Source organism: Xiphophorus maculatus, chromosome 22 (genome assembly GCF_002775205.1).
Source record: "Xiphophorus maculatus strain JP 163 A chromosome 22, X_maculatus-5.0-male, whole genome shotgun sequence".
Taxonomy (NCBI): Eukaryota; Metazoa; Chordata; class Actinopteri; order Cyprinodontiformes; family Poeciliidae; genus Xiphophorus; species Xiphophorus maculatus.
The window spans coordinates 2633979-2660409 of record NC_036464.1 but is presented as its reverse complement, the minus strand read 5'-3'; the positions used below and the strand labels follow the sequence as shown (position 1 = coordinate 2660409).

At 38.8% G+C, this 26431-nt stretch overlaps 1 long non-coding RNA gene across 2 annotated transcripts; it reads left to right on the top strand.

Moving 5' to 3' along the window:
• Window positions 1–1884: 1884 nt before the first annotated feature.
• On the top strand, window positions 1885–18598 carry LOC111606617. Of its 2 annotated transcripts, none has more exons than XR_002752153.1 (3): window positions 1885–1924; window positions 4696–4778; window positions 18574–18598. It is a non-coding gene; the product is annotated as an uncharacterized LOC111606617 (long non-coding RNA). The 2 variants fall into 2 exon arrangements; XR_002752154.1 differs by lacking the exon at window positions 18574–18598 and adding an exon at window positions 7056–7144.
• Window positions 18599–26431: the final 7833 nt, after the last annotated feature.

Below are 26431 nucleotides of genomic sequence, written 5' to 3'. Positions count from 1 at the left end.
TATAAATCTGCAGGCTGGAAACTTCCTCTTATTCCAGGAAACCTGCTTTCCCTGTTTAATGACTCTCTGTCTGACTATGATTTCTTATGATTAGATAGAAAAAAGTAGAATTAAAGCAAAGTTTGCATGAGACAAAAACAACACACACAACCAGATTTATTTTATTGACACTTAAGTCTACTGTTGGGCCTTGATGTCACTTGAGTGATTCATTTTAAAGATAACTTTATTTATTATTACTGTTAAACTAACTTTATTGACACTTAAGTCTACTGTTGGGCCTTGATGTCACTTGAGTGATTCATTTTAAAGATAACTTTATTTGTTATTACTGTTAAACTAAAATCTCCAGCATGGGGAAGTGGGATGAGCTCGGATTTTCTTGACACCTGGTGACATTGTAAAGTAGATCGTTTGGATCCTGCCAGAGGTTTTTACATCACATCAATGATGTAATGATGACAAAACCTGGGGCATGCTGTGGTGGCGCAGGGGGTTAGCACGCCCCACGTTTGGAGGCCTTAGTCCTCGACGCGGACGTCGCGGGTTCGACTCCCGATCCCGACGACCTTTGCCGCATGTCTTCCCCCCTCTCCTCACCCTCCTTCCTGTCTGCCTACTGTACAAAGAAAATATGAGCCACTAGCGCCGCAAAAACTCTTCTGAGAAAAAAATGGGGACCAAAAAAAAAGATGACAAAACCTTCATCCAAACTCGATGTTTTAATACCGTCGATCTGTATTCAGCTGTTCTCAGGTCGGCTGCAGACATTTATCCTCTTTTACATTTTTCCAGACTCCAGTTTGGAAAATAGAATAAAGTCCATTCCACCATCTAAATGGTCTGTGTAAAGCTGCCTTCTGCATCTTCCTCCCCACTGACAACTTAACATTTATTCCTGATTATTTTCCACCAAATCTCTATGACTGCAGCGCATTTAATAGCAAACAATCATCAGATCAGCCAGACCGCAGCACATGGTAGACCCAAAATGTTTCCTCCAGGTTAGAGATGTTTACTGTTTATTAAGGGACAAAATGCAACAAACCCACTGAACTGATTGACAGGAGCCATCATATCAATTGAACAAATGCCTGACATTCAAAGTGTGTAACAGAGGAGACAAACACCCCATGACCCCCCACCTCAAAAATGAATCTGGTGCTGCTGCTGACGGGTGTTGGACAAAGATTTAAATGTCCCAACAGTTTATAAATGAAAATGTAAAGTATTCCAAAGTTTAGGGGCACAAATTGCAAAAACCCGATCACCTCTGAATTTCATTTTGGATCTAGGATCATCTTAGACAAACTGGTTGGCTGACCAAAGTACTCTGTACAATGTGCATGTTAAAGAAATCACAGAGGTATAATGGGACTTTCATCACTTTAAAAGTAAACAATAAAATCTTGAAGTCAATCCTACAACAAACAGGAAGCCAATGGAGAGAAGCCAGAACTGGAGATAGATTTTCATGTTTTCTATTACCTGTTAAAAGACCAGGTGCTGCATGTTGGCAATACAGAGATGATTTATTTAAGGCAGCATACAAGGCATTACAGTAATCCTACCAAGAGCTAATAACAGCACAAATCACTTTTCAACACATTTTGTTGTAAGATATAACTTCAGCTTGGTAATTTGTGATGGAAGAAACTGGATTTCACAACAGCATTTATCTGTTTGTCTAATCTGTTGCATGATAGATGATGAATTGGTTAACACCAGATTTTTCTCCCTGTCTCCTCAGACTGAGTGGCTGTAACATCTCAGAGAGAAGCTGTGAAGTTCTGTCCTCAGTTCTCAGCTCCCAGTCCTCCAGTATCAGAGAACTGGACCTGAGTAACAACAACCTGCAGGATTCAGGAGTGAAGTTTCTTTCTGCTGGACTGGAGAGTCCAAACTGCATCCTGGAAACTCTCAGGTAAAATGTTCTCAATGCTGGAGAAACCAGTTTTCTGTCCATTAGCTGCTATCAGATATGATGCAGATGTCATTTCAATAACAGATGTGTCAACTTCTTTTTTCTGAACCTTATTAAGAACCACTTATTTATTTTGTATCTCCATTTCATTTATTGGATTAATGTTTTTAAGTCACACATAAAAATGACAGGCATTTATCAAAATGACTTACAGTTCTATAAAGTAAAATAAACTAAACAATAAAGCAAAATCACATAAAAATGTTTTATAAACAAGGTTAAACAAAATAGAAACATAATCTGTAAACTGGCTTTATAGAAGAATGTCAAACTCTGGTATGAATCAAGAGCTAAGGAATATTGATGGATATAGGCACCGGAACAGGGGGGCCCAGGCGGGCCATTGGCCCCCCACTTTACGGCCCTGGCCGTCCGCTGGTCCAGTCAGACATTTACACAGGCTACACACAACTCTGACAATCCGGTACTGACATCTCTGTGTTTCTATGCAGACAGATAAAACCTGCAGCACTGAGATCTGGACCAAATCTAATCTAAGACTCCAGATCAGAACAATCACCCAAAGGTTTACACACATGCAGCAGCTTTGGGTCGGGTTGGGATCATGAACCGCTCTGACATCTGAAAAAAGACTTAGACTCTGATCCGGTCCAGGTCTGAACCAATTCTGCCTAAAAATTAAATGAGATTTATGTATTTGTCACCATTTGTAGAACTGTGGCGATATTTTCTTTCTGATGGCGTTGGGATGAAATAAAAACATTGGGTCCATGTCCGTTTATGGTCCAGACCAAATGCTCACCACACTTTGACCAGAGCAGATCATTTTGGATCAGGTCGAAAAATAATCACGTGAATTTGTTTGTTTTTTTACCTCGTTGCTCTTCCAAAAGCCAATCAGCCATCAGGAGCCATAAATATCAATTGTTACTGATGGTTTTCAGGTCTCTGTTGGACGTTGAAATTCATTTTTGTCTGTTAAATAACAAGCACATTAAAGTTTATTCATGTTTGTCATTTTGTTTTCAATGCAAAAATTTTGTCAGCAGTCTCGCTGGTTATCTGTCCCACTCACAATCATTTGTCGCATAATTTGTGGAACATGCAGCAATTATAATCTGTGCTGCCTTTTGGTTTTAGACCCATAGCCTCCAGATGGCGCTGCTGCGCCGTAACGTGATGATCCATTAGGTCACAGGTGTAAAACTCCAGTCCTCAAGGTCCGCTGTCCTGCAGTTTTTAGATGCCACAGGTACAAAACACTGGAATGAAATGGCTTAATTTCCTCCTCCTCACGTAGATCAGTTCTCCAGAGTCTTGCTAATGACCTAGTTATTCTATTCAGGTGTGGTGCAGCAGAGGCACATCTAAAAGTTGCAGGAATGTGACGCTTGAGGACTGGAGTTCGACACCCCTGCATTAGTTTGTCCTGCTGCTCTAAACTGTCATTGCTGGAGGATATTTGACATCTATTTTATTTTTTATTTTTTTAATGTTCCCAATATTTGACCAGTCATGATTTTTGTCATATCTATCTATCCTCAGCATAGCTGGTGTCATGTTTAAAGGACCTAGGACATTAGACACAGACACAGGAAAAGACGAGAGAGTTAGATTCTTTTTACTCATGCGGAGAACGAACAGAGATGTGTTTCTGTTACAATCTCCTTCTGCTCTGAAACATATCCTGTCGCACCCTCTCTTTTTATTTGTTTCGGGGCATTTCCTAGTTACATGCACGTTGCACCTCTAAGGAAAGAAAAATAGGTCACACAGCTGCAACATGATTCAGAATTAAACAGCGTATCTTCTGGAACACATGTCCATAAAACAAAAACAAGTTATACAGTTTCACTTAATCTTTGTGTCAAGGGCACGGGAACTTCTTTGCCGAGCGATTATCCACTGAATCTGCTGCCAGTTCTTGTTTCTCAAAACATTCATGCTAACTGCTTCTTTCAGTGAGGCCTCCTTAAAACACACTCAGAAACATAGTTAAAGCAATTCAGAATAAATAATATTTAAACAAATGTCTGATAAATATATACAATTTCCCCAACATTTCCCTCCTGTTCATCACACATTTGCTCAAATTCTCATATCCCTCCATAACAGCCACTTCAGATGATTTTCAGCTGGGCGTTCATATTTATGAGCAGAAACATGCTTACACTCAGAGGGGTTCTACTCTGCCCAGAAATCTGGATCGAGTTACTGGTCTGGAGAGTTACCTTTAGAGTTTTCATCATCATATTCAAGATCATGACCCAATAGTGGATACATCTGTGACATGCGGTCCTCCATGGTAGAAATTGCTGGAATGATGACATGGTAAAACAAGGCACGCAGACAAGGAATACAACAACATCCACACAAGGTCAAAATTGCAGCAAAGACTGCAATTGAGACTAAGACAAAGGACACAAGGGTTTGATATTTTCCAAAGACATCCATCCATGAATCCCACATAGATGTGTCTACGCCAGAATGCTCTTTCATTTTGCCATTGAGGGTTTGAAGACCCTCAATTGCCTTTATCAGGCTGCCATCCACAGCGGTATTTGTTGGGCACAAACGTGCAGCATTGTTCTCCAAACATAACGCACACTCTAAAGTTCTAAAGTGAAGTAGCAGCTAATTGGTCTCGAACTGCTTCAAACCCTGCTTTAGTCCAGTTCCCCAGCCTTTGGACGTTGTAATGGATGTAATTAATCCTGTCTATGTTCTTGTTTGTCGTACACTACCAACAGAAAGAAGATTCAAAACCTGCAGCTACTTGGTCAGCCAATTTGTACTCATCAGGCACACCATGGGGCACACCGATGGCATCAATGTATGTAGGGTCGTTGCTGTCTTGCCATGTCAATGCTTTTTTATTTAAATGATGCCATTGTTCAGGCATGACACTAGATTAAGTGTTAGTCAAATCTTCAGCCGACATAGGATGTATAGATACAGGTAACAGTAACGTGACTAATGCACAGTAACCGGTCGCATTTCTAGGTAATCTATCAGAGTCTGTCATCCCCACACCACCACCACACATCTGCTCGAGAAATAGGATTGAAATAGTCATTTACAGCTATTGTGTTGGTACAGGTAGTATGAGAGAGATTTCCCAACTTTTCACCTTTCCCTGTCATATTTATGCAAGTGTAATTACCTAGAGCAACAGTTTCTGGGAACAGAGATTTCTTTTTATCCATCATTGTTATAGGGAATACAGTCATGTGAAGCATAAGTACTGTTTGGATTTGAACTGTTCATAACTTCAATCACGCAAGGTATAGATATTATTGCTGGTGTTATGCGTAAAAGGGGTCGAGGCCCCATACAAACTACACAATCCATTTTAGTCATGTTTGCTGCTTGTTCTACCATTAACAACCAATTGTTATTATGGCCGGACACACCTGTAATCACCTGGAACCAGTCATCAACCGTAGGCTGATGGTTTAAAATAGTTATGCGCACCGTGGAGGTGGATTTTGGCCCGAGGGTTAAACCTGGATTATCTGAATTGTCAGTGTGATTTTTTGCATCAGTAATGTTTGGACAAATTGCTAAAAAGGTACATGGATCTTTTCCCGATTTATACACGCACAATCCTAAACTATAACATGGGGGATTTCTGTAACTTGGCACAGAAGGAGGTTCTTTTAACCAAGGGGCTTTGGTGGTGTTAAAATGGAGTATCAATATAGATTTTCTATCTATTTTCTGCTTTGACATAGTTAAGATTTTAGACCAGCTTTGCGCCAGTGGCTCCCATTCATAGGAGTCCTTTGCCCATTGTGAATCAGTGGTTGCAAATACCCATCCCCAATTGTATTATAACCAATAGCATCTAGGCAATGGTCATGGTCATGCTGGAAAAAGAGGTAGAGTTGTAACAAACATAAGGATCATCAGTTGTCGTGGAACCAGTGGCATTGCAAAAGTTAGGAATTGGTTGGTGTCTTTTTATAGCTCCCCTATCAGTCCCTCACCTAAATCTATGTAAGCTTGTTGGTGTCACTGGTGGTACCACTGGGGAGGACTGCAAGTCATCACTCCTGCTGCTGCTGTGTGTATTTTTATGCAAAAGGGACAGGATGACCAAGAATAAACATGCTACACCTAAATGATAGTGTAGGCTGTCAATTATTTGATCACTATGAACCTTCTTCCTCTCCTAAAGACACCACAAGGTTGTGGACAATCTTCACCAGTTTTGAGATGATCTAACTATTTGGTTTGACCCCCTTTGTACACTGGACTTCCCCATGTTGGTTGGTGAGATTCACTTTTGTTTAGCTCTTGTCAAGAAGTGGTGTGAGGAGATGGTGAGGCAGATGCTTGGAGACCCAGGTAAAGCTGAATGATGGTTTTAATGACTGAATAAACCAAAAACACAATCCAGAACCAGGCAGTACAGCTGAACAGAAACTAAGGTTCAACGCTGGTAGCGACAGGTTATATGACAGGACGTAAACAGCAGAACGGACAGACTGGGATCACATTGGACAAGGACCCGACAGAGATGCCGAGACACAGGTGACATTAAATACACAGGAGGTAATCAGGGAATGAGACATACCTGAGAATAATCAAGGGGAAGACAGGACAACACAGAGACTCAGAGACTCAGAAAACTTGAAATAAATACACAGAAAAACACAGATCGTGACAGCTCCATAAAATCCATATGTATGACTTGGAATGGATATTGTGGGTTAGGGAACTTTCCTCTGCGCGGTCTTAAGTTCCCTTGGGGGTTGTGTCTAGCACATGCTAAACGTGCCCTACAAAATCTTTTTAATAGGAATTAAATCCATAGATAGTATAATGCTGGAGTATCTGTCCTACCGTCCCTCCTGTTGAGACATGTGTTACACCATGGCTCAATACTGCCGCCCATTTGTAAAGGTTCTTTGGTAGGATAGGTTTGTTTTTAGGTCATTTATAGATGTCTTTTTCTATTTCTGCACCATTTTTATCCAGATGTCTTTCTCATTTTGTAGACTTTGTTGTTGCATGTCTCGTAAAGTTGTTTAATTTAGATTTATTTCTTCTTCTAACTGTAGTACTTTTACTTCCCCTGTTGCTGCTGCTCTTGCTATTTTGTCAGCAATGCATTCCCTAGGGACACTTTGTCTTTGTCCTGAGGCCGAAACATCATCAGTGACCCCTCACACCCCCACCATGGACTGTTCTCCCTGCTGCCCTCTGGAAAGAGGTTCCGCGCCATCCGGTGCAGGACCACCAGGTTCCGAAACAGCTTTTTCCCACTTGCCATCAGACTGCTGAACTCTTAACTGGACTGCACTTAAAATCTGGTCTCCACTTATACCTTGCACATGTACAGAGCTAAATAACTTATATTTTACTGTCATTACTGCACTTTATATTCTATATTTATATTTATATTCATATTTTATACTGTATTTTATTTTATTCTGGAGTAACCTCACAACATTGAAAGCTCAAAACATTGTCCTGAGCCATATGCAACGAAATTTCGTTCTGTATACACCCTGTGCATGCAAAATGACAATAAAGTCAGTCTAAGTCTAAGTCTGTGACAGCTGTGTGTGCTGCACATTTACATATTGCTAGGGATTTCGGTAATTGCACGGCCTACAGTAGATCTTTCAGCAGATCTACATGTGTTACTGGTTTTCCAGTTGACTGTCATGAAGTGCGGAATTGAAGGTGGTGAGACAGACGCAGTGGACCCAGGTTGAAGTGAATAATAATGGTTTAATGATGAAAAATACAAAAATCCAGGCAGCACAGAGGAGCGGAAGGTTAATGCTCACAACTGGTAGCAACTGGTAAACTAATGGACGGCAAGAAAGGCAGGACAGAATAGATGCATACGACTAGGACCCGATGAAGACACGCACAGGTGACATTAAATACATAGGAGGTAATCAGGGAACGAGACACCCCTGGGAACAATCAAGGGGAGGACAGGACTGATTAGTCTCCATGACACTCTTCTGAAACTCAAAATAAACACACAGAAAACCAAATCCTTACAATACTCCCCACCCCTGAAGGGTGGCTCCAAGATGCCCAAAAACAGTCCAAAATCAAAAACACAACCAGGGTTGGCGGAGACGCTGGAGGTGGACCTTCATGGGAGGTCCAGCGGGCGTCTGCGGCGCAGGGGCCGGACCGCGGGAGGCATCGAGGGCGCATATCTGCTGAAACCGGCTGCAGCCGCACTCTTTCTCAAAACATTCATGTCAAATGCTTCCTTCAGGGCGACTGTGGCTCTATGGTAGAGTAGTCGTTGTAGGTTGTAGGTTCGATTCCAGCTTCGTCCTGCCATATGTCAATGTGCCTTTGGGCAAGGCACTTAACCCCAAATTGCCTACCGATCTGCGTATCGGTGTATAAACGTGTGTGTGTGTTTGTCAGTGCGACTGGATGAATGTGACTCTAGTGTAAAGTGCTTTGAGTGATCAAAATGACTGGCAAAGCGCTATATACTGTAAGTTCAGTCCATTTACCATTTCAGTGAGGCCTCCTTAAAACACACTCAGAAACATAGTTAAAGCAATTCAGAATAAATAATATTTAAACAAATGTCTGATAAATATATATGCAATTTCCCCAACAGCTGTATTGTGCTTATTTTGGACTTGTAACAAGTAGCTGAGCACAGGGCACTCGCAGCTGTACACACTGTGTACCTTAGATTTTCCTTTAAGTGAAACAGAAAAAAATAATTTTTAATTTTTTTTTATCACCTAACCCTCTTTACTATTAACATTTAGGAGAACAAAAGATCTGTTGTGTCAGAACATCTTGTACATACCGAGTCTGTGTGAGTCCATGAAGCTGCTCACAGCCTAAATGTTATTGGTCAGTTTACTTTTGTAAATTTGGCAGCTTGGCGCTGTTAAAGGAAGAAATAATTTAATGTTAATTTTGGACAAAACGTTTGGCTCTCTCTTCCCCAATCTTCCGGGTTCCTCAGCGGGCGGCGTGTTCTAAAGTGAAACAACAATAAAGCGTGTTGACGTCACAGATCACAGAGTTTAATTCCATACAAAGCAATGCATGAATCAATCAACAAAGCTGCAGAGGAACAGAGATATACATTGTTTACCTTATACAAACAAAGACAGACAAGGGAAAGACAGACAAACACAAAACAAAGACGAACAAAAAAAGCAAAGACGCGTCTTTGGAGAGAGCCGATGTAAAAAAGGCAAAATGTTGGCCGCTCTCTGAATTTTTTCTCCTGACACGTAATCTTATAGTAAGGAGGTGTTTTTCTATTTAATTTATGCACTCAAGGCGTTCCTCTTGTTGACCAACTGGAAACTCCCTTAAGCACTCAGAGAAACTTGGAACTCCCCCTAATTTACGGCAAAGATCAAAGGGCCATCTGGTCTCTGGCAAAACAACAGAGCGGATCGCTGGCCCTGAACCCCCGTGGCTCCCACGGTCATTCTGAGTACAGAACGACCTGAGATAAAATCTCACAGATACCTGTGAAATCTAAAGTCGCTCTCTCCCAAACTCAATTTATTGCCCTACAGGAAAATGCTAATTTTATGGCTCCGTGGTTTGGCCTCGCAGCAGGGAGGCCCCTGCCTGTCTGAATGCCTGCTCATCTGCTGAATCCCAAATGCTCAACACAAAGCTGTTCCAAATAAGAGTGTTGAATATACCTTTTACACATGTCATAAGATTAACTGTATTACGCACTAAAAAATAATCATTTTTCCTTAACAGTCCCCCTTTTGAGGTCTTAATAAAAGACCTCATAAAAAATTGATTAAGCCTTCTAATACAGAACCAAAAAACTATGTATTAAACTAATAAAAAGAAAAAAAAAACTAAAAAACTAAAAAATAAAAAACCAAAAGAGTGACGTAGCCTAATTATATAACAGTCCCCCTTTTTAAACCAAACCCAAGGGTAAGAAATACTTATCATTTCAAAAATATAAAATCATAAAACACAATTATCACAATACAACCAAAAACACAGGACAAACAAAAACCCAAAGTATAAAATGTAAAAAAATAAGACAAGGATATACATATAAAAATTAGTAAGAAATGCTCTGCAACTTAAAAGACAACACTCATCACAAAATTACAATCTGTCAAAAAATGAGAAACACACAAAATTACAATCTGCAGCTTGTCCTTTTTCTGTTTTTCTTTTTTTTTTCAATGTCCGTCGATAGTCTCTCAAAAAACAAAATATGAAGTTGTCTGTTATTATTGTATAAGGAAAGCCCCGCCCTTTCCTCACAACTTTCTTGGGCCGACTACTGACCAGTTCTCTGTCTAACAGGTCCGGAAAATCTCTAAGACCTGGGTATTACCCTAAGAGAGATCCATATGAGATAGTCTATTTAAACTGGTGGCGAAAGCGATTCGTCTAGCTCTAACTACCTCCAATCCAGAAGCTACGACCCTTTGCAGTTAAGAAACAATCAGCTGAGTAGCCCTCGCAGCTGCATAATTCCAATAACCGCTCCTGTTAACAGTAGCTCGCTTTCTAAAATATGACTCGCTCTTGGAACCGACTAGATTAAATTTAGTGACTTGGATATAAGTCCCAGGGTCATTATTTACACTCACTAAAGGACATTATGAAGCCTCCTATTTACTAGAATCATGTACATTAGTTTTTCCTCAATGAAAAGAACTGAAAAATGATTAAATGTCTCAATTAATTCCAATGTCCACCAACCTCATTAGAATTTTATAATATAAATTTATTAAGCAAGCTCAAGCAGGGATATGCGACATACAAATCAATAATCAATTGTATATAATTCAAAAGCAGTGTAATAAAATCAGCATGTATAATCATACTACTCTGCCTCTTTTCCCTAACCTACGCCGCTACTTCTAAGATGGAATTTCAGGGAGCAGATTCAACTCACGCCCAGGTGATAATAGATCTTTGGCAACAGTGACGTCCAGAGTCCTTGGTCAGAGTCTTTTATCCTTGTGTGGAAAAATCCTCCTCAGAATAGATGCAAGCAGAATGGGTCCAACTCCTTTGAAAAACCCGGCTCTTTCTCCTTCAGGGATCTTGGTCTTTTCTCCAAGTCTGTTGCATAGTTTTGAGATCGTTGAGTGGAGTCAGGACCGACGGTCAAATCAGGAACCCAGGCTGTGGCAGTTGGATCTTGTCCCTTCTTGGCGGCGCGAAGTTTCAGCTTCCCGTGGCTCTTGGGTGTGGTCCTTTTGCTTATTCTGCTCCTCCGTGATGCTTGTCTCAGACGCCACGGACAAAGAACGGCTGCTTCCTCTTTTAAGGCTTCTTTTATTCTCTTTTTATCCATATGTGTGTATGGGGGGTTTGTTTTACTATTTTTTTATTTAACTTCTGCTTTTGTCTTTGTCATATGTGTGTGCGGGACCTTGGTTTTACTATACTGCATCCCTCTCTTTTCTTTAACTCTCTATATTATCTATTACAACTTATTAAACACATTCAACCTGTTAAACCCATTTGAACATTGATTTCAAATCATCACAACTTTGATATTCATTAACAATTAATCACATCTTTCACTTATTATAAATCATCAACCATAATCCTTACATAGTTAAATCATTACAGATCATTATTCAGAAATACTTTGCTGAAAGTTACTAAGTGATTACTTATACTATTGAGTGATTACTTATACTCATGTTACCAATTGTATTCAAACCCATTCAACTTAATTAACTTTTAATCAAATTCAAGATTGCTTATTTTCTCTCAGGCCTATATGCACCTTTTCTGCGTGCACCCGGAAAGATCTCACACCCCATGCCAGTTTTCTTGACAAAGTCTTCGTCAGGAAATGTTCAAAAAATGCGCGCAAAAAAAGAAACGAAAGTCCTTTCAGAGTTCGCAAAGAACGAAAACACGCAGTAAAAAAGTTAATGTCGATCCTCTTGTAGCCTGATCCTCCTCTGTTAGAAACCTCAGGTTTCCATCAGAGCGTTCGTTGCTCACTGAAAATTGGATTATTATGCCAATTAAACAGCGAGTTTTAAGGAGAAGGTGAAATCTCCTCGTGAGGAAAACTTCATCCTGTGACATGACCTATCACAGGTTGTTAAAACAGACATTGCATCATCAACATGAGTTTCAGTAGCATCAGAAACATAAGTACAACATTCTCTAGTGTCATCTTCATCGGTGTCAGCATAATCAAACAATGGCTTAACTTAAAGAAAGCAAATTTGGCTTGTCATTTTCCATCAGGGGAATTACTTTAATCTTTTATCAAAGAACGCAGACTTTGAATGAGACCACATCCACAGGGCACCAGGAAAACAGCTGCAAAACTGTAATGACAAAACAGAGATCAGATTTTCCAAAGGCATCATTCATTTGTGTACTCAACACAAATATCTTCAATTCACTGTGTGTCCGAGTGAATTCTCCAACGCTCGTGGCTCTGTGGCCGCTATCGTCGAAATAAATGTGAAACCGCTTCTCCAAGCAGTCACACTCATCCTCGAATGACAACAGCTTTTGTTGCAGAGTCCAGAGTCAGGCCTGGAGCTCAGAACTCCAGACCAGTCTGTGTGTAGAAAGCCATGAGCAACTCATCACGTGAAGCCTTATCTCCTACTTGTCCAGTTCTGCTCATTAAATGGTGGATGTGATCCATTCAATTTACGTTTCCATTATTTTATATACTCCACCGCCAACAGATGGAAAACACCAAAACCCTGTAATCACCTGCTTCAAAAGACAAGGTTCTAAATTAGCATTTTCCCTGAATGTCAAACATATGCAGATCTTCATTTGAAACTAATCTTGTAATATAGGATTAAACAAAAACAAAATAATAACAAAAGCTTAAAAATGTAGTTGTATAGCTTACATTTACCATCAAAACAATGAATATCAGTGTGACTTAAACAGTCCAGTTTAAATTACTTTTATAGAACAAACTAGATCTTACTGGTTGTTTTTGTCTAAAACATTCAACATGCGTTCCTTAAACAAAAATTCAAAAGAGTTAGACCTGGAGAAATTATAATGTCAATGTATAACTTAACAAATCCAGACATTTTCAAAATATACCAATTTTGTCTCCAGGCCTTTTACTGGTAGTAGAATGTAAAGTTTTATTCAAAGTCATTTTAAATGGATGTAAATCAAAACAAAAATCAAGTTTAGAAAAATCAGTATAATCCCACATCTCAGACCCACCTGAGTACTTCTACTGATTAGTGATAACTTAATCAATTAACAGATTCTTCAAAACATTTCTTAAAACATTCTTAATCCATTAAATCAATGCTCTGAAAATGGCCAACGCAATAATATTTTTAATTTCTATAATTATTTCCCAAGTTAATTAACCAAAATATGCTTCATTAATCACTATAAATTTGTTATCTATTGGTTTCAAAATACTTTAGCCCATTGTCAGAACATCTTTCAATGGAGAACAACTGAAATCCATTCAAAATAAGCACATATTTCACCAGACAATATCTTTCCTTTCACTTTTATGTGTAGCACAGATCAGACATGTTCTTCAAAAATTTGTTTAAGTAATATACATTTCAGTAATCTAATTAAGCAATATAAAAAATAAACCCATAACATATTCTTCCCCCTGATGATACATTACCTGCTAATGTATCACAATTTCTACTATGTTAAATAAAGATGTTGATGAAACAGGTTTATTATTTTACCTGAGAAATTCTACCCATACTCAATGCTGCCTTTTTTCCCAAAAGGTAAACTTTTCAAAACAACAGAACAATTTGTTTTGGCATGATGAAACCTTCAAGATGACTCTATTTTCCCAAAACACTTCACGTTACAGTTGTAAAATACCGTATTTCACTTTACTCTTATGATTTTCAAATAATTCATTTTACAAACTTCTCAAGAATTTACACTAGTGTTTGACAAAGCATGTTTACCAATTAAGACTCAGTGTTCTGATGCTAAAAACTTACATTCAACATATTCCCCATTATTTCGTTGGTCACTATGTATGTGCTTGCTTAAACTATCTACACTAAAAAGAAAATGTTTCACTGAAGTGTAGGAAACCAAACTACATCAAAATCCTGCCTTATGTAATGATAATGACTCTCTACAACTTCATATAATCTACAGTGCCAAACAAAACCCCAAGATTTAAACAGCCAATCTCTATGTTCCTTAGGAAAAAATTAATTAAATCCTTTCTACTTTTAGATTTCACATCTATATTTTAAAGTCACTACACTAGTCTGAGCAATCTCCATTGTCAGATCACAAAACAAATCTTTAACCCTACCATAAAACCTTCCTTCACCTCTTGGAGGGAATGATTTGCATTACAGCTTCTTGTTCTGTCCTGCTGAGCTGCTGCAAGTGGGGGGCTGCAACTCCTCCCTGGGCTTCATTATTCTCTACAATAGTTCCACCTGATCCTCTTTCATTAACCAATAAGTTATTTCTAACTTAATGTTATCCTTCAACAACAAATCTTGTAAATTGTAGCAAATTTTTCTATATGTAATCAATTTCTATTCAACAAGAGAGTTACTTCTATTTTATCCTGTCTTAATTATCAATAAGTCCTATAGATTTAATAATATTTTAACTATCTTAAAGTTTTGGTCAGTTTAAAAAGACTGATTGTGAAACTATCTAGAATCAGTTGCATACTGCAGTTTGTTGTCATCTGAGCGATTCCTCTTACAGTTAGAGCCTGTGTCTCTAAAGATCCTTTCTGTTTTTTCTGTATCCTGAACTCATTAAAAAGTCCCATTGTAGCTCATTGTATTTTATTCTATATTTACAACTACCTTCTCAGCCTAGAAGGAAGAATTAACATGTTTATCTACTATTTTAGTTCTCAATTCTATATGCAGTTTTTATGTTATTTATTTCTCTACCTAATCAGTCATGTATTTAACTATTTGTTTATTCACTTTATTTTCATTTAGTCATCTATTAATTCATTTAACCTGAGAACCCATAATTTATACTTTCAATTTGTTCAGATGTTTTATGTTATCAGGATTCTATCTTTCAATAACCTTCCAATCTTTACACTGCAGGTCACAGTAACTGCTGTTATTGCCTAATTTGAATAATTTAGTCCAGTTCAACACATAGGGTGTTCTAAAAACTGGAAATTTTGCACCACGAGACAGCACTAAAAAATACTCTGTAGGGTAATTTCTACTTCTAGTTGGTGTCCCAAGTGAGAAATTCTTGCCTATGGCATCCACTGACAGAGGTGCTGTTTACATTCTCGTTGTATTTATATGACATAAAATACCCAGTGATATTTTATCTCCAATCACACAGTCTTTCACACCAACATGAATTGTAACACAAACAAAAACACAAAACACAAAACATCTGGCCAGGTTTATAGTCAGTCAAAATTTCATCAGTCCCCAATTTTCAGTCTGTCGTCATTATTCTATCAAATTTTACTGTAATTTTATCAAATTTTACTGAAGCTTCAGGAATTTTCCAATGTTTTATTAACATTTTTTCATGTTTCAATTTAATTAATTTTAAACTCTAGTCTTCAGGAACCTGTTTTAAATACCATGCACGTTTAAAAAAGACATCTCAAACTTATGTTAGAATCTAACAACAACCAATAATTTTCTGTTTTCTGGTACCAGTTTCACTTAACCCTTATTTTAAAACTAAAACACCACGTTTCGTCTTTATTCTACTTTCGACACGCCTTCTAAACCGTACTTTTCCTTAGTCAGGTACTGTAAGTTTCCTGGCTCCATCTGACACATCAACTTCTCATCCCCTTTAAGACTCTTCTACGAACCCCGACCATAAAAATAGCTTATAACATGTTCTGCAACTCAGTGTCCATAATAACTTTACAATAAAACGCAGCAAAGCAACTCAAATCCACACAAACAGCGCTTTTCAAACACAGCGTTCCGCCAGAGCAATCAGCACACACACAGCTTCGCAGCTTCACACCTCACACTCCACAGCAGCAAGCTCACAAATCACCACACACAGAGAAATACAGAGAACACAAACACGGTTTCAGACAAACGTAAAAGACAGAGGGGGAAAAAATAAAAATTAAACTATGGTGCCGGCTAAAAAAAAATGCATTAATTTCCAACTTGCAAACTTAGTCCTCTGAGTGATACAACTCTACTTAGTCCTCTGAGTGATACAACTCTACCTAATTATAAGTCCGCTGGAGATGAGTCAGTCTCCGGGCTGATTCAAGCCCAAACTACCTTTGATACACACTTCCCAAATTGCTTTTAAAGAGGCACAGTCATGAATCCTCAGGGGAAAGAAAATAAATAAGAACCCCAGCATTTACGGCAGAGTTAGCGCAAACCCCTCTGTCTGGATCAGCCACGATCCCCTATACTGTGTATTTATTCCAATTTCTAAACAACAGACTCTTTTAGGAACAAATCTATCTTCCCCTGCAGCTTCGAAACTCCGCATAGCTGCACACACTTACAACAATCCAGGCCCCCCCGCACCCCCTACACCGCGTTCCGAGCACACGGCGCTGCAGACAACAAAGGAGTAATTAAAAAGTGTCTTACCGCACCGAGCCGAGCGGATCGATCGGGGAGAAACTGCCACCCGCCAAGATTCCAGTACCGGCGAGCCCCCAATTGTTAAAGGAAGAAATAATTTAATGTTAATTTTGGACAAAATGTTTGGCTCTCTCTTCCCCAATCTTCCGGGTTCCTCAGCGGGCGGCGTGTGCTAAAGTGAAACAACAACAAAGCGTGTTGATGTCACAGATCACAGAGTTTAATTCCATACAAAGCAACGCATGAATCAATCAACAAAGCTGCAGAGGAACAGAGATATACATTGTTTACCTTATACAAACAAAGACAGACAAACACCAAACAAAGACGAACAAAAAAAGCAAAGACGCGTCTTTGGAGAGAGCCGATATAAAAAAGGCAAAATGTTGGCCGCTCTCTGAATTTTTTCTCCTGACACGTAATCTTATAGTAAGGAGGTGTTTTTCTATTTAATTTATGCACTCAAGGCGTTCCTCTTGTTGACCAACTGGAAACTCCCTTAAGCACTCAGAGAAACTTGGAACTCCCCCTAATTTACGGCAAAGATCAAAGGGCCATCTGGTCTCTGGCAAAACAACAGAGCGGATCGCTGGCCCTGAACCCCCGTGGCTCCCACGGTCATTCTGAGTACAGAACGACCTGAGATAAAATCTCACAGATACCTGTGAAATCTAAAGTCGCTCTCTCCCAAACTCAATTTATTGCCCTACAGGAAAATGCTAATTTTATGGCTCCGTGGTTTGGCCTCACAGCAGGGAGGCCCCTGCCTGTCTGAATGCCTGCTCATCTGCTGAATCCCAAATGCTCAACACAAAGCTGTTCCAAATAAGAGTGTTGAATATACCTTTTACACATGTCGTAAGATTAACTGTATTACGCACTAAAAATAATCATTTTTCCTTAACAGCGCTTTTTCTGTAAGCTAAGAATGAACGAGGAGTTTGAATCCTCCCGTGGTTGTAAGATTGGTTGTTTAGATCCTGCCAGAGGTTTTTACCATGTGTGCGGTGCGTTCACATCAATGATGTAATGATGACAAAACCTTCATCCAAACTCGATGTTTTAATACCGTCGATCTGTATTCAGCTGTTCTCAGGTCGGCTGCAGACATTTATCCTCTTTTACATTTTTCCAGACTCCAGTTTGGAAAATAGAATAAAGTCCATTCCACCATCTAAATGCTCTGTGTAAAGCTGCCTTCTGCATCTTCCTCCCCACTGACAACTTAACATTTATTCCTGATTATTTTCCACCAAATCTCTATGACCGCAGCGCATTTAATAGCAAACAATCATCAGATCAGCCAGACCGCAGCACATGGTAGACCCAAAATGTTTCCTCCAGGTTAGAGATGTTTACTGTTTATTAAGGGACAAAATGCAACAAACCCACTGAACTGATTGACAGGAGCCATCATATCAATTGAACAAATGCCTGACATTCAAAGTGTGTAACAGAGGAGACAAACACCCCATGACCCTCCACCTCAAAAATGAATCTGGTGCTGCTGCTGACGGGTGTTGGACAAAGATTTAAATGTCCAAACAGTTTATAAATGAAAATGTAAACTATTCCAAAGTTTAGGGGCACAAATTGAAAAACTCGATCACCTCTGAATTTCATTTTGGATCTAGGATCATCTTAGACAAACTGGTTGGCTGAACAAATTACTCTTAGTACAATGTGCATGTTATAGAAATCACAGAGGTATAATGGGACTTTCATCACTTTAAAAGTAAACAATAAAATCTTGAAGTCAATCCTACAACAAACAGGAAGCCAATGGAGAGAAGCCAGAACTGGAGATAGATTTTCATGTTTTCTATTACCTGTTAAAAGACCAGGTGCTGCATGTTGGCAATACAGAGATGATTTATTTAAGGCAGCATACAAGGCATTACAGTAATCCTACCAAGAGCTAATAACAGCACAAATCACTTTTCAACACATTTTGTTGTAAGATATAACTTCAGCTTGGTAATTTGTGATGGAAGAACCTGGATTTCACAACAGCATTTATCTGTTTGTCTAATCTGTTGCATGATAGATGATGAATTGGTTAACACCAGATTTTTCTCCCTGTCTCCTCAGACTGAGTGGCTGTAACATCTCAGAGAGAAGCTGTGAAGTTCTGTCCTCAGTTCTCAGCTCCCAGTCCTCCAGTATCAGAGAACTGGACCTGAGTAACAACAACCTGCAGGATTCAGGAGTGAAGTTTCTTTCTGCTGGACTGGAGAGTCCAAACTGCATCCTGGAAACTCTCAGGTAAAATGTTCTCAATGCTGGAGAAACCAGTTTTCTGTCCATTAGCTGCTATCAGATATGATGCAGATGTCATTTCTATAACAGATGTGTCAACTTCTTTTTTCTGAACCTTATTAAGAACCACTTATTTATTTTGTATCTCCATTTCATTTATTGGATTAATGTTTTTAAGTCACACATAAAAATGACAGGCATTTACCAAAATGACTTACAGTTCTATAAAGTTAAATAAACTAAACAATAAAGCAAAATCACATAAAAATGTTTTAAGAACAAGCTAAAATAAAATAGAAACATAATCTGTAAACTGGCTTTATAGAAGAATGTCAAACTCTGCTTGAATCAAGAACTAAGGAATATTGATGGATATAGGCACCGGAACAGGGGGGCCCAGGCGGGCCATTGGCCCCCCACTTTACGGCCCTGGCCATCCGCTGGTCACGCCAGACATTTACAGGCTGCACACAACTCAATCCTAAAACCACCAGGAGGCCAATGGAGAGAAGCCAGAACTGGAGATAGATTTTCATGTTTTCTATTACCTGTTAAAAGACCAGGTGCTGCATGTTGGCAATACAGAGATGATTTATTTAAGGCAGCATACAAGGCATTACAGTAATCCTACCAAGAGCTAATAACAGCACAAATCACTTTTCAACACATTTTGTTGTAAGATATAACTTCAGCTTGGTAATTTGTGATGGAAGAACCTGGATTTCACAACAGCATTTATCTGTTTGTCTAATCTGTTGCATGATAGATGATGAATTGGTTAACACCAGATTTTTCTCCCTGTCTCCTCAGACTGAGTGGCTGTAACATCTCAGGGAGAAGCTGTGAAGTTCTGTCCTCAGTTCTCAGCTCCCAGTCCTCCAGTATCAGAGAACTGGACCTGAGTAACAACAACCTGCAGGATTCAGGAGTGAAGTTTCTTTCTGCTGGACTGGAGAGTCCAAACTGCAACCTGGAAACTCTCAGGTAAAATGTTCTCACTGCTGGAGAAACCAGTTTTCTTTTTTATTTATTTAATCTTTTATTTGGAAAGGCAGGTTCCAATTACATTGTACAATTCAATTTCCAACACAGTGGATGTATAAGAAGGAATAACATAAGCCAATTCAGGGTATTTTTTTTTTTTTACAGTAACCAAACATCCATAACAGAAGAGTGAGTGGGGGGTAGAGGAGGGTCTGATCTGATTTTTCTTATGTTGGGGGGAAAAAACACAATCAAGAGCATAATTTTGCCATAATCCTAAGCCAGGGTACAATACACTGCACAACAATATTTGCATGTGATAAACATATTTAGTCCACAGGAATTACTGATTTTACATAGTTTCTCCATTTAGACCAGATCCTGAAGAATGAGTCCCTTCGACCTTGAACAGAAAAAGAACTTCTCCAGAATGTAAATGTCCTGTATGTAGCGCTTTTCTCAACTGAGCAGATCTGACTGCGAGGTGTAGTGTTAACCAGTTTGTATAATCAGAAGTAGGTACGGCACGGAGTCATGAGTGGGGTGAATAATTAATACAACTGATACAAAAAAGTAAAGTTTGTTAATATTGCTATTTATTGCAGTGGCAATAATAATAATAATAATAATAATAATAATACCAAAACAACAAAACAATAAATTTCCAAAAAAACAGAAGAGGAAAACAACAAACCAACAAAAAACAATTATAATAATAATCAGTGATACTTCAAACGTAATAGAGTCCACAAAAGATCCAAGAACAAATAGAAAATAATTATTTTCCCTTTTCAATACTCAGAGTTTAGTTCGTTTCTTGTAGGGAAAGTGTAGTTCCATTTTCCTACCACCAGATGGTGGGTGGGTAGCTCGCCATCTTCCGTCATCAAATGAGTCAATGCAAAGGGGAATAAAAACCTGACCTAAAAGGCCAGATAACACACATTAAGTTCATGTATAAACATTATATTTATATAAACTAAATGGGAGAGACAAGAAAACAATTGAATACGTACTTGCTATATTTTAACAACTTCATAGAAAAAATAAAAAAGAAAGGAGAAGATAAAAAGAAAAATTTAAATCCTTTTTTAAAAAAGTGCACTTCATAATTCAAGTTCAAAATTGCCTAAATAATATAATTAGCAGTCGTTACAAACAACCAATATTGAATCAAATCAATCAACTTACAAATGTGATTGATCAAAGTAGCTACAAACTAAATCATATTAGGTACCAAATTTCATTGCTGCACCAACATGGAATGCAACACCAATAAAGAAATCATGGAAAAAATAATCAAATCTAAAGTTGAAAGGTAAACCCTTAAATATTAAAGGTGTGGTCTTTAATTCGGCTGCAACAGTGTGAGTAATTAATAAGTAGACTAAACTGATGTGGGCTACTGATTGTAGATGGATCAGAGTTAATGCTAATGCTAACTGGCGGAGCAGAGCGAAAATAACGCCCTATTATCTACTCACCGTCGAGTAACGGATTATCTGTCTTTATGTTCTGCAACATGTTCATAATACAAGGAGCTAGATATTAAAATCGCAACCCCTCTTCGCTTCCTGGAGCTGTGGGAAGAAAAATTTACAGATTTAAACCCCATCTTGTTCAGTTTGGCATGTTCAGAGTCATCTAGATGGGATTCCTGAAGCATCGCTATGTGAACTTTCTCTTTTCTGAGTTTAGATAAAACTCTCCATCTCTTAATTGGATTATTTATGCCATTTATATTGAAAGAAACCACCTTTAACTGTGTCCTCACCCTTTGTGTAATTTTCTCCGCCATGTCACAGATGACCCTGAAGATCCCCCACCACTCACTAGAACTAGTATAAACAGAATGTAAACAAGTGAACCAGAAACAAACATGTAAACAGGAACCATGAAAAAACAGAACATGTTCAACATCCAAAGCAGGGGTCTGTTGACTAGACCCTGTTGGGCCGCTTGAAAACAGCCCAGAAGGGAAAAACCTCCCATATCTTTAAGGAGGGCCCTTACAGGTGGCAGCAGCCCAAATAAGAGAGAACCCCAAACAAACCTTTTTTTTTTTAAAGTCCCATCATTCTTAAAACAGCCCTTTATACACTTATCTCTGAGAGGAAAAACCAGGGAGGGAAAATGATGGATCCTTCAGGTCGCAGGTGGAGATGTTCTTCTGAAAGCCCGGAGCCTCTCTTTGTAATTTTCTCCTCTTGTAGAACCGGAGGAGCCTTTCTGTTTCCTCCCCTCCTTTCTGCTCCAGGACAGCCGCTCAATCTGCTCCTTCAGAGAAGCTGGAGATCTGATGACTTTAACTTTGTAGCCCCTTTTAGCCATGTCCTCGGTGGTTTCCTCAATGGTGTCGTAGGTTCTGGACCCTTCTTTATGTTTCACTCGCAGCCTCGCAGGGAAGAGTGTCTGAAACGGAACCCCGTTCTCTTTCAGGACCCTCCGAACCTCGGTGTACTCTCTGCGCTTTCTGAGGATGGCTGGTGGATAATCATGATCCAGATTTATTTGTTTTTCACACCAGACAAATCCCTTACGCTGCCAAGTGTGACCGGTCGAGTTCTGCGTTGTGTGTTTATAGGACAAACCATAAAACACCGAGTCTGGGTTTGGAGGCTCTCTGTTTATTCAGCCTGTCAATCGGGAGATATTAGCATTAGCACGTAGCATGTGCTCCAGTTCTCCAACCCGATCTATACAAAATAATAATGTTAGCATGCATCAAATCTTATAAATGCATAATAGCAACTCAAATGAAAATATTAAAACACCTAACATTAATACAGAAGAAAAAAATAAACATTTGGACAATATAAATGAAAGGATTACAATGGATTATAAAACTTGCCTCTTCCCAGTGGGACGAGTAAAAAAAGGGAAGAGGAAATGAACAACTTAACATTTATAATGGTGCTGGAGGACCCCAAACAAAAGAAGAAGAAAGTAGGGCGCAGCTGGAGGACCAAACCCCTCATAGCAGACACAGAGGAACACAAAGACAGACAAGTATAAGAGGACAAATAAATTAAAGAAAACATTTTGTGAAAATATACTAACAATATAGACCCAGTTACATCCTTGCGAAGCAACAGCTCTTTATATTTGAAACTCAGAAATTTCACAACGATGGACCGTGGCAGCGCTCCCTCCGGTGGCTGCGGTCCCAGCGCCCGATGTGCCCGCTCAATCTGCATGTCTGGCCCGCTGTCCTCCAGACCGAGCCTCTGTTTAAGTAAAGTTTCCACCAATTCAACCACGGATTCACAGTCCTTTTCAGCCCCCTCTGGAACACCATAGATCCTGATATTCTCTCTCCTGGAACGGCTCTCCAGGTCTACCAGCTTATCTTCCAGACTCATGTGTAGCTTTAGCAACTCTGCTACCACTTCCTCTGTGTTTTGAGTTCGCTCCTCTGTCTTCTCCAACCGCTCCTCTACTTCACTTATCCTGCGTATGCTTTTCGTATTTCCTCTTTAATAGTCGAGAGTTGTTCCTTGGTTTCCTGACGGAACCCTCTCAGTTCTTCTAATAAAATTTCTAGGCTAGCCATTCCGTTCTATTAGCTTAAAGCTACGATACGTTAGCTGTACCTGTTTGAGAAATTTTTTGACCTCCCTCTTCTAATTTTATTGTCGTTGTGGCTTCGTTGTCGTCTTACCCCCTCTAAATGGCTTTCGTAAGGCAATATTACTCAGCTGAACGGGAATATTTCAGTAATTTCTCCGGTCGTCTGGGGAGTTTCTCTACTGAGCAGCCATCTTTACGGTGTTCCGGCCGGAAGTCCAGAAACCAGTTTTCTGTCCTTTAGCTGCTATCAGAGATGATTTAAATATTATTTTAAAAATTATAATTGTCAATTTTTCTCATCTTAGCTTTATTCTTCGTCTCATTTCTTGACTCTGTCGATGAGATTACAGCTTTCTAAGCTGGAATTATTGGATTTTAAAAAGGCGATTTTACTAAAACTGTTTTTTCAGACATGAGTGATCACATTTTTTTCTATATTTACCGTTATAGTTAGTGATAATAAAACATGAATATAATTTAGCACAAAGTGTTGAACTGGATCCATCTGACCGGGAGCTGAAGGGTTGAAAACTGATTGGCTGAGAAAGAGTTCAGTATTTGTTGTAAACCAATCAGAGGCAGACAGAAGCATTTAGAGTCACAAAACATTGAAGCTCTACCTGACTTCATCCAACTGAGAAATGAATGAATCAGTTAATGAACTGATTTCCTTCTCTTAGTTCATCCAAATGATTAACGGATCTGATAGGTATTTTTCCTTTCGAACCTAAATAAAAGAAAGAACCACAGACAACATATATGAATTTCATGTCAAGCTTTTGCAAAAGGAGAAGTCTCTGTCAACTGCTCCTCCGAGCCGTTCACAGAGCGTTCTGATCTGCTTCCGCATGAGCTCCTGTTTTTATTGTCAAAGAAGAACAGGCAAGGGGGCAGTCAGGAAAATCAACAGAGGTCGTAAAACTTCTAACCCAAACAACTAACAACCCAGGTCCAGATGTGATATCTGATCAAAGGTCTGAGCCCGGTTCAAATCTCGGTCAATACTGTCAACAAAACAAAATACGACTGCTCAAAGGTAGTTACTAAATTAGGAGGTGTTCTTGCAAAAGGAGTTAAGGTCTGAGAAACTCAGTGTAAACAATTTCTCGTGAAAATGGACAGACAGTAGTGACCACCAGGTCAGTTCATACACACATAAGGAAGAGAACACTTTAAACAGAAAATCACAATGATCTATAGGCTGAATGTGAACTAAAGTAAGAATAAAATGATAATACCAAAAAACTTTCTAACAGGATCATTCATGGATGATGGAAAACTACTAGAGAACAGAGTCACTGCATTGCTAAGCAGCCTTTAGCACAACAACATATCATCATATTCAACAGTTTTCAGCAAGAGATGATTCTTTACTAACTGGATGTGAACCAGAAATGACTAAAACTTTAATAAAATTAGTTTTACAGAGTTTTCTATCATAAATAATCTACTTTGTGTTTGCAACAAGGTAATAAATCCCCATTAAAACTGTCATTGTTGTCAGAGACACAAAAAGTGGAATCCAACAAAATGAGCATTCTAAATGTACCATATTCAAATTAACTTTGTTAATAATTATGTGTTAATTGTTTGTCTTATTCCTTGTTCTAATTAAACTCCTGGTTTATATTTAAACTGCCCTGATTCTGGTTCATATTACACTACGTTTACCACTAGTGAATCTACACTGCAAAAACACAAAGTCTTACCAAGTATTTTTAATCTAGTTTCCAGTAGAACCAGAACCAACCGTCTCAGAGACAGTTTCTACCTGATAGCAATAACAAAACTAAATGCAATCAAAAACAACCATTAATCATCATGAATGATGTATGTGAGAATGTGGCTGTTCTTATTTTTTTTTTGCCAGTTTGTTGATTCTTACATTGTGTGTGAATTGTGAGACAGTTATTTTCTGTTTTTGGGCATGTGCACCGACTGATGGCACCTTTTAAATTTCGTTGTCCTTGTGACAATGACAATAAAGATTTATCTTATCTTATCTAAAATATCTTACTAAGCTTGAAATGAGACAAAACTAACTTACAGGTAACTTTTCAGTAAGATATAGGAGCTTGTTTTAAGTCAGTAATTCCTTAATATTGATGAAAATGTACTTGTTCCATTGGCAGAATATTTTATTTATAACTAAACATTTTGTTCATGCTGGAAAAAGCCACCAGAACTCCTGGTGATCCACTATGGATAAGCGTGTATGATGATGATGATGATGATGATGATGATGATGATGATGATGATGATGATGATGATGATGATGATGGATTGTTTAGAAGGTCTGGTACGTTTATGAAGATGTAAATTCACAATCAAACTGTAACGTAGATCAATTAACAAACTCTGGTTGACCTAAAAGCCTGGGTCTGGGTTCAGCTGAAGTGAACTCTGGCATGGTGTGAATATATATGGGGATGCAAACGGACCAGAGACCAAAGTAGAAAGTGACCTATAGTGCAGGGAATTCTGGGAAAATCCAGTCACAATAAATGTCGAACTCTAACAGTTGTCGTGGAAAAAATCTCTTTCCAATCACTGTTCAGGTGAAATCTCTCAATCAGGTTTATTCACATATTGAGCACAATACAGAGAAGCCTGTAGGCCAATCAGTAATGAAGCAGGTCTGGATGAAAAGCTGCCAGGCAGAGAAACACATGAGTTTTATACAAAGGGATAAAAGATCCAAAGCCTGTGAAACAGTTTGGTTCCCCTGCAGCTGGAAAAACAACGTCCAACCTGGTACATGTAACCCAAACAGTTTTAACTTGGTGGGAACATACAGGAACTTAGAATAAACATATAGCAATACAACTAGCAGGTGTGACTTTACTGTAATTTTTCCACATCACAGTACAGGCAGAAATAGATTGTGGTTTTTTACAGAAAAAATGTAAATCTATTGATATATATATGATACTGTCTGCCCTGTGGTTTTAGCCAAGGTGTTGTTGGTTGCTATGACAACAGGTCTGCATGTAGAGTGAAGCCGACACAGAGCAAGGAAAGCAGAATATAAGTGGTTTAAAGTTACTTTGTTTATCAGCATTATTTCCCCTTTGCTTAAGGAATCAGACCAGAGGATAATTACTGTCCTGCGACAGACTGGTGACCTGTCCAGGTG